Source organism: Aythya fuligula, chromosome 4 (genome assembly GCF_009819795.1).
Source record: "Aythya fuligula isolate bAytFul2 chromosome 4, bAytFul2.pri, whole genome shotgun sequence".
NCBI classification, from domain to species: Eukaryota; Metazoa; Chordata; class Aves; order Anseriformes; family Anatidae; genus Aythya; species Aythya fuligula.
In genome coordinates this window covers 54,595,050-54,607,448 of record NC_045562.1, presented here as the reverse complement: position 1 = coordinate 54,607,448, position 12,399 = coordinate 54,595,050, and positions in this window count along the sequence as shown.

Here is a 12,399-nt window from a genome sequence, read left to right as displayed (position 1 = left end):
TTCTAGGTTGATTTGGCAGCTGTATAATAGCACAAATTAGTGCCCCAGAAAAATGGATGGAAGACGGACGTAAGACTTGCTAGAATTGCTGAAGTAATTTCAGATGGCTGTAATTTTTATCTCTATGCTAGACTTTGAAAACATGAACAACTTATTTCTTTCAAAAATGGTATCAGATTATTATTAGATCAGAACCACTACATTCTGTCATTTAAAAAGGCAAAACCAAAGCAACCATGTTTCTTAACATCAAAAGAACAGCTCCATCTACTGGCACAACTCAGAGCTCCCAGATTCCACCAGAGGTCTAATCCACAATTGCTTCCATGCCAATTCTTGCTTAGCTTAGCAGGTTACTAACATCTAGAGGTAGTCTACCAGAATGCCTATAAACTTTTTTATTCAGTCTCTGATTACTTAGGATCCAAGTAACATTTTAAGCATAAAAGAAAGAATGTTTTCCATTTTCTCTCTTATTTCATCCTGAAATAGACAGACATTTAACCTCACTTCACACAATGAAGTAGGGACAAATGAGTAGGTAAACCTGGATACTACAGTAAAGGACTTTAATTTTAATAAAAAAAATAAAAAATAAAAAAAAAAGCTCGAGTTACTTGAGGCTGAAAAAACTCAATCTGCTATACAATAAACAATCCTACGATTTTACAGCAGTCACTGTATATGGCATCTAAAATGCCTTAAAGTATCACTTGAATCTATATTATCTGAAGAACACAAAAGAAACTTTGTAAGAAATTTATCACCATGTCAACAGGGATTATATTTGTATATTTATATATCGATTAAAAAAAAAAAAAAAAAAAAAAAAAAGGATTTCTATTGAAACTGCAAGCTTAAACTATCAAAAGCATTTGCGAATCAGTTGTACACAACACCTGGCATGTATGCCTTCGAATACTGTTATCGTTATATTGACACTGTAAGAATTATGCTTTTACAAGCTACTAATAAATACTAAGGATCTATGCCTTTTCAGAAAACTGTTTAATGACCTCATTTTTAAATGATATATCTGACAAATGGCATAAGACTGACCATATCGATTAACAGTATTTTGCTGGATGTCTTCATACAGATTATAAAAATTTATCTAAGATAGGTACAGGAAAGAGCCATGCACGCTCTATTTCTTCCCAATTCTAAGAAACACATATAAAAACTAAGAAAAAATTGAGGAGGTTGTAGTTTTGTTTTTTCACAGTGACCTAAAGTAGTTTATGAAGCTTCACAAGTTTTAAGGCGTAACAGGAAAGGTGAATTAAAATTGAATTTGTTGCATAGGTCGTAAAATACACTGCAGGCTCTGGTCTTAAAAGGGACTGGAGAATAGTCCTTGATATATTGTATTCAGCATTTTTTAAAAAGATACATATCACAAGATGGTAAGGCATGATGGCTGACACTGATCAAAAGCAACCTTTCATCTGATACACTCCAGAAAACATAGCAAAACAGTTCCTATTTTTAAGGTCTTAAAAGAGATGTGTTTGCTTTTAACCTGGCTTTGACAGTTTTTCAACAGTATTTTTAAAATTGATACTTTAAATGTGTTAGCATTTTGAGGGTGATTTTTTTCATTTTTGTTTCTCCTTGCCTTCCCTACTAAGGTAGAGTAATTTGAAGGCTCTGCATGAGGGTAAGTATCTTTTTTTTTTTTTTTTTTTTTTTTTTTTTTTTATGGCTATCTTTACCTTCCTCCCTGGAAAGATTCCTACCCTCTCTCACTTGGTTAAATGGAAAGTGATTTTAGCAGGAATGGGGAGAGCAATTTTTGAGATTATTACTGCTGGAAAGTCATGCATACTCTGTGGCCTTCCTTAGTGACCATTCTGATCTGTACAGGCACAAGGTAAGAAGAGAGGCTGCTCAAGCTTGATAGATTGTCATGGTATGCACTAGAAAAACAGAACTTGCTCTTCTCTAAAGGCTGTCATTCTAATCAGCTATTTATTTTGTGAGTGCTCTGAGGTTGATTTGCTTGCAGAAAAGTTTCTAAAGGCAATTATGCCTGTCATCACCACACTGTGTAGAACTTATCTGAGCAAAATTAGAAAAATAAGAAATTACAAAAGTATGTCTATAGCAAAATGATTTCATTTAGAGTATAAATACCCTTATAATTTCAGGGAGGTTATTAACCTTAGAACAATATTCAAATCTAAAGTACAGGGTGTATTTACCTCCCTATTAAATATATTCTCTTGAAATTAGATTTTGCTTCTTAGACCTTGTATTGGAAGTAATTAATTTCTATGGCAGGTAGATTTGATTTCAGGATATGTGTGTTTTGTTCTACTACCATAGTAATTGTGAGACTTTATCAGTCAATGCTTGCAAAATCCATTGAGATACTTAGCTGAAAGATGATGTTGCTATAGAAATTTGTACTGTTTGTCCTTATTCTCATATAATGAAGGTAAAAGAATAAAGACATTAAGCAATTAAACAAAAAGTTCCTGATAATGCCATTAATGTAAAGCTTTTATAGCATTTTGGTGGCTTGATTCCTTCTTGCTTACTATTTTTCCACATTAATTGGAATTTAAGTGTGCAGTGAACTAATTCTCCTGAGTTTACTTAGCAGGATTTCTGTTCACATCCATATACTGTAGTTTTCATTAAAAGGATAATGACAAAAGTCGTATGTTATCTTGAGTTTAAAATTTTGCATATAATAGAGTGGTGCAAATCCCATTACTCAACCAACATCTGCCCTTGGTCCCTGAATCAAAATCTCCCATATCAGTCTCTTCCAGTAAATCTTCAAAGCACAACAGCTTGTGACTGTTCTGGGGAGAAAGAGTATTTCCCTTAGGCAGCCATATAATTTGAGGCCCCTTCATAATCAATTAATTGCCACATGTCTTCTGTGTTGCCGTATCTATCCCTCCTGAATAAAAATTCACATCAGGGTTCTCAAGCAGTAAGAGGTCATAAAAAAGGAAAGACAGAAAGGACAGAAAATCCAAAATGAAACAAAAACCTGGCTGATCTAAATGGGATTTACTTGTGAAATGATAAAACAAAGAATTTTCTAGGGGAATTAGATGGTGCTGAATAACACATAATCAAAATGTTTGCTAGCAGCAGACAAGTACCTGGAGGAAGGAGTACTTTCAGCACTCCAATAGCTGGCAGATTCATAGGAACAACTGCCAACAGCACAGAAGATAACCAGAAGTTCAAAGAAACAAACAAAACCCCATCTTGTATATAGAATGCCTACAAAAGAGTTAAGCAGTCTTTTATGGGGGATAGATGATACTCTATTTATGAACTAAAAATACCGTCATATTTTTTTTTCTGTTTCAGTAAAATATCAATATTGGGCTCTGATAAGAATTAAAAAAAAAAAAAAAATCAGTGGGAAACAATTCAACAATGTATTTAGCATTTTTTGTACGAAGTCAGTTCCATCTGGAATATAATCATACAATCATAGAATAAGATTACAATCGAACTATTTAGTTAAGAATCTCACTTCATAAGCTATCTCATCTGCCTTATCATGCAGTGTCAAAAATATGTGTAATATTAATACATGCATTTCCTCAAATAGTTGTGCAATCTAACTGGCTTGAGTATTAATAGAAATTAATGTGTGGTTTTCAAATGTGCTAAGGATCAGAATTAAACAAACAAACAAAAACAGAGACTATGAGACATACATGTATACAGCTGACTAATACATAATAAAGACCAACTCTGTATCCACATCTCTTGCAATTCAAATAATCACAGATTCACTTTGCTGGGAAGACCCACTCCGCATTCTACTAGCTGACTAACTGATCAATTTTATAGTCTAGTTTTGGCATTCCTTTTAGTGCTGCACAGTAAATAAGTTTCCCTCTGATTAACTTTGAATGTAATACTACAATCCAGCTTTAATAAATTACATGAAAGCATCAATGTATGTATATGTATGTATGAACTATGTTATAGGTGATTTTTTTCCAACTGGGGAGAAGAACAAAAAAAAAACTATGAGGGTGGTCAAACTCTGGGTAGGTGCTGTGGAATCTCCATTCTTGTAAGTATTCAAAATTTGACTGAATATGACCCCCGAGAAAGCCATCAATCTTGACTTGGCTTTTAGCAGGATATTGGACCAGATATCCCCCAGATGTCTCTTCCAACTTAAATGATTCCATCATTCTCTAAGAAGTTTGGGAGTATATTCAAATTCCTTTTCTGCATTTGATGTCTACTGTGTTAATATTGATCTCTGATATAAATAAGGAAGGTGAAAATCAATACCTGCTACTAAATGCCCAAGAAAATTCAGCCTTTTTCCACTGTATCCTGAGTCACTAAAATAGACAAACTGCTAAATTTATGACCACTCCCACTGCATACAAAAACTTGGTGAGAACAGAGAAAATAAACTGTACAGAGATCTGTAAGATGAGTCATTTAAAATTTACCAGAGGTGACCTGGACTTCAGGAAAACAGATTCATCCTGAAGCTTGCAGTTTCACAAGAGTAGAAAATCAAGGTCACTGCATCCAAAACAGATTTTCAGAAGTATGCTGAGAGCAACTTTCTTAAGCACTGCACACACAGAGAACTATATGATTTTCTCTTATGCAGAGCCCAACAGTATGCTTCTAATATATATCACTGATCATGAAAATTATCTATAAAAATACATGACTGTCCTCATTCAAACACTTCCACAAGGACATTTTAGAAAAGTCATCTGCTACTGTTACTGTTACGCTATACAATTAAAACAATATGAGCAGCCTTGAGTCTGAGAAGAGTTTGAACAGCTGTTTTCAGCATTATGCTAAATTTCCTTCTAGGACATCTTGATGAAACTGTGACAATGATGTCAAACTTGATCACTCATTTGTGTCAATATATTAACAATATTAATAACAATATGTAATAACATCATTAATTATCATTGTTTAGCCTAATCTGCTACTAAATTGATCTTACATTAGTTTCTCTCTCACCCTTTGTATGAGGAATATCAACAGCATGCAGTACAAAGTACTGCAAAAACACAGAAGCACATTCCAGAGAGTCTGATGTAGTCTCTTTTAAGAATGTAGTATTTGGAAATACTGACCAAGAAACTGGCCAGAGGTGGGACACTGAGTAACACTGGTTGCATAGCTTTGACAGCATTTTTAAGAAAGGAAAGAACCACCGCAACACAGCAGCTGGGAGAGAGGAGCAAGAAAATGTGGAGAGAAAGAGCCTCGTGGACACCAAGGTCAGTTCAGAAGGAGGGCAGGAGGTGCTCCAGGCACCAGAGATGAAGTTCCCCCATGGCCTGTGGAGAAGCCCCACAGGAGCAGGCCCTGTGCCAGAGCTGCAGGCTATGGAGAGGATCCCACAGTGAAGAAGGAGGTGGCAGGAGCTGCCACCCATGGGGGAGCTATGTTGGAGCAGTTCTTGAGCAACTGCTGCCAGTGGGAATCCCACACAGGATCAGTTCAGGAAGGACAGCATCCTATGGGAGGGACCCCACATGGAGCAGGGGCAGAGAGTGACCGTGAAGGAGTGGCAGAGATGAAGCATTAGGGACTGACTGCAGCTTCCATTCCCTGTTCCCCTGTGCTGCTCGGGGGGAGAACATGGAAGAAGGTGGATGTGGGGAGAAGGTGTTTTTAGTTTGCTGTTAGTTTCTCACTGCTCTAATCTGTCAGTGATAGGCAGTAAATTATATTAATGTCCCCACATGGAGTCTGTTTTGCCCATGATGGTAATTGGTGAGTGATCTCCCTGTCCTTATCTCAACCATTGAGCCCTTTCCATCATATTTTCTCCCCATTTCTTTGTGGATGGGGTTTCTTTGTGCAAGAGTGGTTGTGGTAAGAGTTTAGATAGCCATCAATGGGAAAAAACATCATGAGGACAAGAAGCAATGGGCACAAACTAAAACACAGGAGGTTCTGTCTGAACGTTAGAAAACACCTTTTCACTCTAAGGGTAAGTGAGCACTGGCACAGGTTCCCCAAGGATGTTGTGGAGTCCTTGTGGAGAACCTTGGAGATGTTCAAAAGCCATCTTGACATAGTTCTGGGCAACCAGTTCTAGATAACTGCTTAAGCAGAGGGGTTGAATAAGCTGACTTCCTGGGGTACTTCAAATCTCAACCATTCTGCAACTTTGTGAACCTCAAAACAGTATGTGAATACAAGGCTATACAGAACTAATAAACTTTGCTTCTCAGTAAAGTTTATTACCTGACATGCCTGTCAAAGCCATTAGTATATTGAACAGAATTTTTTACTACCTTCCCTCTTAGCAACATTAAGTCTGCCCCCATCTGCATTCTTATTCATTCAGAGAGAAATGGCCTCTTAATATTCTTGTCAAACTTCCATAGATAGAGATGTTTGGTCTTTCTGTTGTCAAACTCTGATGTCAACCTGTAATTACACTCAAATGCTGAAGAAAGACAGGAATTTAAAAACTAAATCTTAACCTTCTCTCCATTTTATTTTATTTATTTATTTATTTTGTAATTTTGGAACAGTCATAGAGTGCATATGGCCATAAATTTCAGGAAAGTGTTTATTTAAAATTACAATCTATTGTTTGGCATATTCAAGCAAGATGTGACTTGTGGACCCAAACTTCCTTGAACCTCTTGGAACTTTGTGAAGTTGCAACAGTTTAATAATTTCTGTATTCCACTGAAGTAAAGTGATCACCACTGTCATCAGCTTTTCTTGTTATAATACTTGCATTATTTAGTTTGAGAACTTGCCTGTAATCTAAAACTTAAATGCTAAAATTGTGAAATCTACATTCTGTTTTGCCTGGCTTTATTTCAATATGTAATGTCAGAGCTGATAGAGTAGCCCAGTACTTAAAATTAGAATCAGAAATCAGAACTCTGTCTGCATAAGGTCTTCCAAGACAATGTAGTTCTCTACACACTTCTTGCACCTTTCTACTCTAGTCATATTCTACTGCTGGTGTCGCCAGTTTTCATATACTCTAGTTTCAAACAGTTTTGGAATTACGCCAGTAGCCATCAATTCTGAGTGCCACTTTTTCAAGAAATCACAACACATGTTTTGATGAAATGTCAGATTAAATTAGATTGGATCCTGTAATTTTTGCAACTGAATTTCTGTTTTGACCTTGCCCCCTACTAATTCCTCTAACAGAATACATTACTTATTTCTGAATGAGTATGTGGATAAACATGCAAATGTATGTATAACTATTCCATTTTAAATGGCTTTATCTCCATCATTTATCTTTAATTGTTTGGGTTTCTACTCTGAATCTGAAGTGCTCTACATACACTGTTTCTTATGACAGTATCCCTCTCTGTGTTCTCATATTCATCACTGTCTTAGTTGTTTCTAGACGTACTCTATCATCATAGCATAATGTGATCCAACAGCTCAAATACTAATCTGTTCCTCTATTCTTCTTTACAAAACACGTTTTACCAATTTGAGCTGGCTCTAATTTCCAACAGCATTTAATAACCCCTGGTGTTCAAACTGAATTATGTGTAATACCATAGTCCTTTTGCTGCACAGCACACAAGTATTATTTCTTGCTTTTTATGCAAATTTTAATTAAAAAAAAATAATAAATCATGACAAGGATGGCTATGTTGAACATATATTGCAAAATATATTTGACTTATATTTAATAAAGCTAAAAATAGCCTGCTCTGCAGGACGTCTTCATTCTAAAAATAGTGGAGGTATAGACCCTACAGATGTAGACCCTAAAAATAAAAGAAGGTCTCATGATTTGTAATATTTAAAGCAAAAAGAATTTAGGGAGGATGGACTTTCATATCATACTATGGATGAGGCAGAAAAGAAATTGAAGTATTGGAACTATCAGCAAAGTTTATCAAGATATATGACGTGTGTATTTATTTTTAATATCAGTCTTTCATGGCCATCAACTTGAATAGTAGCTATTTCAAAATAAACACTTAGGAACACTGTTCTTTAAGTGATGGCATCATCATAAAATGCACCCACACACTAAAAAGTGGATCGATTGTTCCTATTCCATTTTCTGATATATCTTTTCCTTCCCTCCAGTCCCTGACAATGGAAAGAATGAACAGGATAGGAGAAAACAAAGCCCTACGCTTTATAGCCTCACTGCTATGAAAATAAGCACTTGCAAAGGAAACTTCTTTCAGGTAGGTAAACTAAGCTCTTATAATGCTGCAGTTGCTTTTCATTACTTTACTTAATAAGGCTACAATATCCAGAATAATATATATATATTTATATATATTCTGGTGCTTATATTAAATATCCTGACCACCGTTTAGTTCAGCTGAGTTAGAACTGAATCATCAGTGATGAGATGATTCATACCAAGTTATGACCCTCTGCAGAAGACAATATTCCTCAACCACACACTCCCTCAGCAGCAGGTTGTCTTGAGTTCAAATGGACCTCAGATTCCATTTCTTGATGTTTTTGCTGTATTTTAGGGTCCTGTTATAGGCAATTAGACATATTCAAGGCCCTGATGTAGTTTCTTTGACAGATCTACCTCTCTGGGTGGCAGCTGTGCACAGTCTTAAGCTTCAGCTTTTTTTCTTCTGAAAGGCAGAGAAGAACCATGTCGAGTCTTTTTTTTTTTTTTTTTTTTTTACATTAGTATTTGTATTTATTTTCCATACGTAAAACTTGAAGACCCTGGGAAATAAACTTTTTTTTTTTTCCGTTAATGTTCACTGGCTGTGAGTAATGAGAATCATAAGCGTGACTCACATGAATGCATGAGTTTTAAGCACAAGAATATTCATCAACATTGTTTTCAAATCTATTATAACTACTTAGAACTATAGGCGACTTCAGTGTACTGCTACTACAGCTGAAGTACCTAGACTTCAAAAGTACTGTGCAATAAAACTTTATCATGATATATAGATTAAAAAGAACAATTCAATCTTTAATGTGTGAACTAAGTAATGCAACAATGAATCCATGGTGACCATTCAAAATGAATTTCAAGAAAAAGAACAGTTTATTTGCTTCATAAAAACCTGTGAAGCATTCAGACTGAATAACGTAAGCAGAATGCTGCAATATAAATCTTCTTAATTTACATCCAGGGCTTCATTATGCATATTTTATAGCACTCCACAGAACTTTAATTTACAGATTTTTGGAACTTTACCAACCACAAAAGAAGTGCTAAACATGCCTGTTGGAACATTTAACCAAAGTAAGTCACTGGAGATTTCCCTAATGAGTGCAGAATTATCATTTATTTGCATTCTTAGTAGATTTAAAGCAGTAAGGCCTATTAACAAGATAATGGTAAGTGCTATTTGAATGTTCGTCTTCAGCAAACTATTCACTAAAATGAATAACTCAATGTACAAATTTCATAGTATGTAACTAAATTGAGCAAGCATTTGCTCAGCTCATTTAGATAGGTAATTTGACTCAAAATGGCCAGTTACTGAACAATGTGCTGTTGAACAGACTCAAGCAAATATCTTCAATAAAAACTACAGTCTTTGTCGACCTTCCATGATAATTTTCCTAAATATTGAGTAGTATATACAAAATGAAATAAAAACTTGCCACTACAACCCCTATATAAAACACAGAATATTTTTGCTGGTGAAGGCATAATCAGTGTATTGTTTTTATTTTATTTTATTCTTTATAAATGCCCATTAAAGAAAAAAATGCATTCTAACTGTGCTTTACACTATAGACTAGAAATGCTTCATTTCAGTTCTGGAAGCTACAGTAATTTTTAAGGGCCCTGGATAAGGACAAATTTGATTTAAGAACATAAAGCTGACATCTGTTGATGGGACAAGAGTTACTTCTATGACAGTATGCAATTCTGGTATCAATCTTAGTGAAATAAACACCCTCCCCAATCATGTACGCACTGCACTGACTAGTCTGTCTTATGCCACACATGGCTGCACAACTGATTTCCATTATGAGCTGTAGAATACATTTATCATAGCAAAAGAGCAGTTGCTTAATAAACTACTAAAATTAGAATGAATTGGACAGCATCACATTATATGCAGAACTATCCAGATCCTTGGACATCACCAAAAAGTTTACTTTATCAGAGCAAGCTTCTCTCTTCCAAACATAACTCCTTATTATTTAACCATTTACTCAATGCATTAACTTTTTTTTTTTTTTTTCTTTATCAGAAGAGTAAGTTTTAAGTTAGTCTGAAATTGAAGACACAGATCATATAGTGGTCAGGTCCCAGCATTCTCCACAACAGCCCTGAGACAAAGATGCAGATAGGTTGGTCTGGATCTTTTTTGCTGTTGTTGTATTTTGTTTGGTTTTGTTATTGTTTTCAGACATAAATTTTTGCAGCACTGAAACATTTAGTTCTCAAACTCTCTGCAGTGTAAATCCAGAGGACAAGCTCAAGAAACAAGGAAAATACAGGAATTTGGTCCTAATTTTTCTACATGGCTATGAAGCAGGCAACACAGACATCACACTCTCCCTCGTTAATAGTGATGAGCTAATTTAGGAAGAATTTTTTGTCTTAAGTTATCCCCTACACTGCAGCTTTGTATGTGGAGTGGCACAAATTAATTTTATACTCCACAGTAGGTGCAGTCCCCAGGATTTCAGTCCAAATTGGGTAGCTGACTAGAAGACACCACAATTCCTTTCCTATTTATACACCTAAGATACCTTTAAAGCAAAGAAGGGAATTGTAGACATCTATGTCCCAGTCTTACAGACAGCTGGGACAAAGCAAGCATCTGGTAATCTGATCAGTAAAGGTAATACAAAGTATACTTTGTACATTCAGTATACCCAAACACTGTGTCAAACATTCAGGCCCCATGCTAACAATCCAATTATGAAATTCCCAAACAGGACACTATTTTGGAAAATTATAAATCTGACTACATCATTTGTATATCCAACCATGAATACCCAAATACCACAAATGATGATGCATGATATACTTGCTAATTTAAGAATATTTGGTATTTTACATATTTTAAGTTAAACATAACTCTTTTCAGCAGTACAGATTAATTTGAATGCAGTGATGCTTGGAGGTCCTATTATGACACACTCTGCTGGACCATGCTGTGAAAATATGTCATGTAGAGGTTATGATTTGCATAAACATATAGATAGCTTTAAGAAAAAAAAGCATTAACAACTAGATCAGCTGCATTAGATAATGAACATTTGCAAATTCTTTTTAGACTATTGCTATCTGTAAACAGTGGGGAATTTATGAAATATTTATACAGTGTATAATGAATGACCTCTAAAACTGCTGATTATCATTTTGTTGCTCAATAACCCTATTAACGTCTCCAAAGACAAATGCTGAAACATGATCACATGCTTAAAGCTTTAGGATACATTTAGTTACAAGGTTTGCATATTAATATGAAGGTTAAGTCAATGCACAGAGTATGAAAGTTGGTCAAATGTACAAAACTTCCACTACTATAGACTAGAACTGGCATATACAATTTAGAAGTCAGCAATTACACGGAATTAAAAAAAAAAAAAAAAAAGTGTGCTTTTTTTGTTCCAAGTCTGAGACTATAATGGCTGTAAGATGTTTAAAATATGTCCAAAAGAAATGAGAGAAAAGATGAATATTCAGGCAGCCCTGTGAGGTCTAAATTATGTTGATGCCAATCTGTTAGACATCGGTATATATTTTTCATTTCAAAAAACTGACAAACATGACACATTCCTGACTAACAAGTCAACATAGATACAACATAGGTTATATCTTTGTACCTTTTACTTTTTCAGGATTCTGGCCCAAGAAATCTGAGTATGTAACCTAGCTGACCTTACATATAGGAGATGCACAGTGTTAGGCTGATGTAAAAACTGGAATTATAAAAAAATAATAGTAATAATACTGCTGGTGGTATCATGATTGCTTCTAACACAGAAGATAAGAAAATAAAATTTCTGTCTAAAAATAGGTAGGTAGAAATGGGAGGACTGATTGTAAAGCATGTAATATTAGCAGTGTATCTGCCAATATGGATGGGGAATATCATTCTCCTGACACTTGTTACATACATGTGTATATGAACGTATATCCAAGTGTATGTATTGCCTGTCTACTTTATGAAATTTCCAGTGCTTTGTCAGCTATGACTGCAGGTAGCAAACACTTCTGCACTGTATGAGTGGATCGGACATTTTCCAGCTTCATACTAAATCCATGATATTAGCTCAGTGGTTCATGTTCCTCTACAAAGCAATTACTTATTTTCCTTCCTGCTAGGTATGTTTTTGGAAGCTGAGGCATTACAGTATAATCAGGGGTTTAGGTGACAAGCACCTTTGTATAAGGAGTTTGATTCTTTGTAACATGTACCTTTAGGCTTATCTTATACTGTCAGAGGTGGCAGCAGGCAG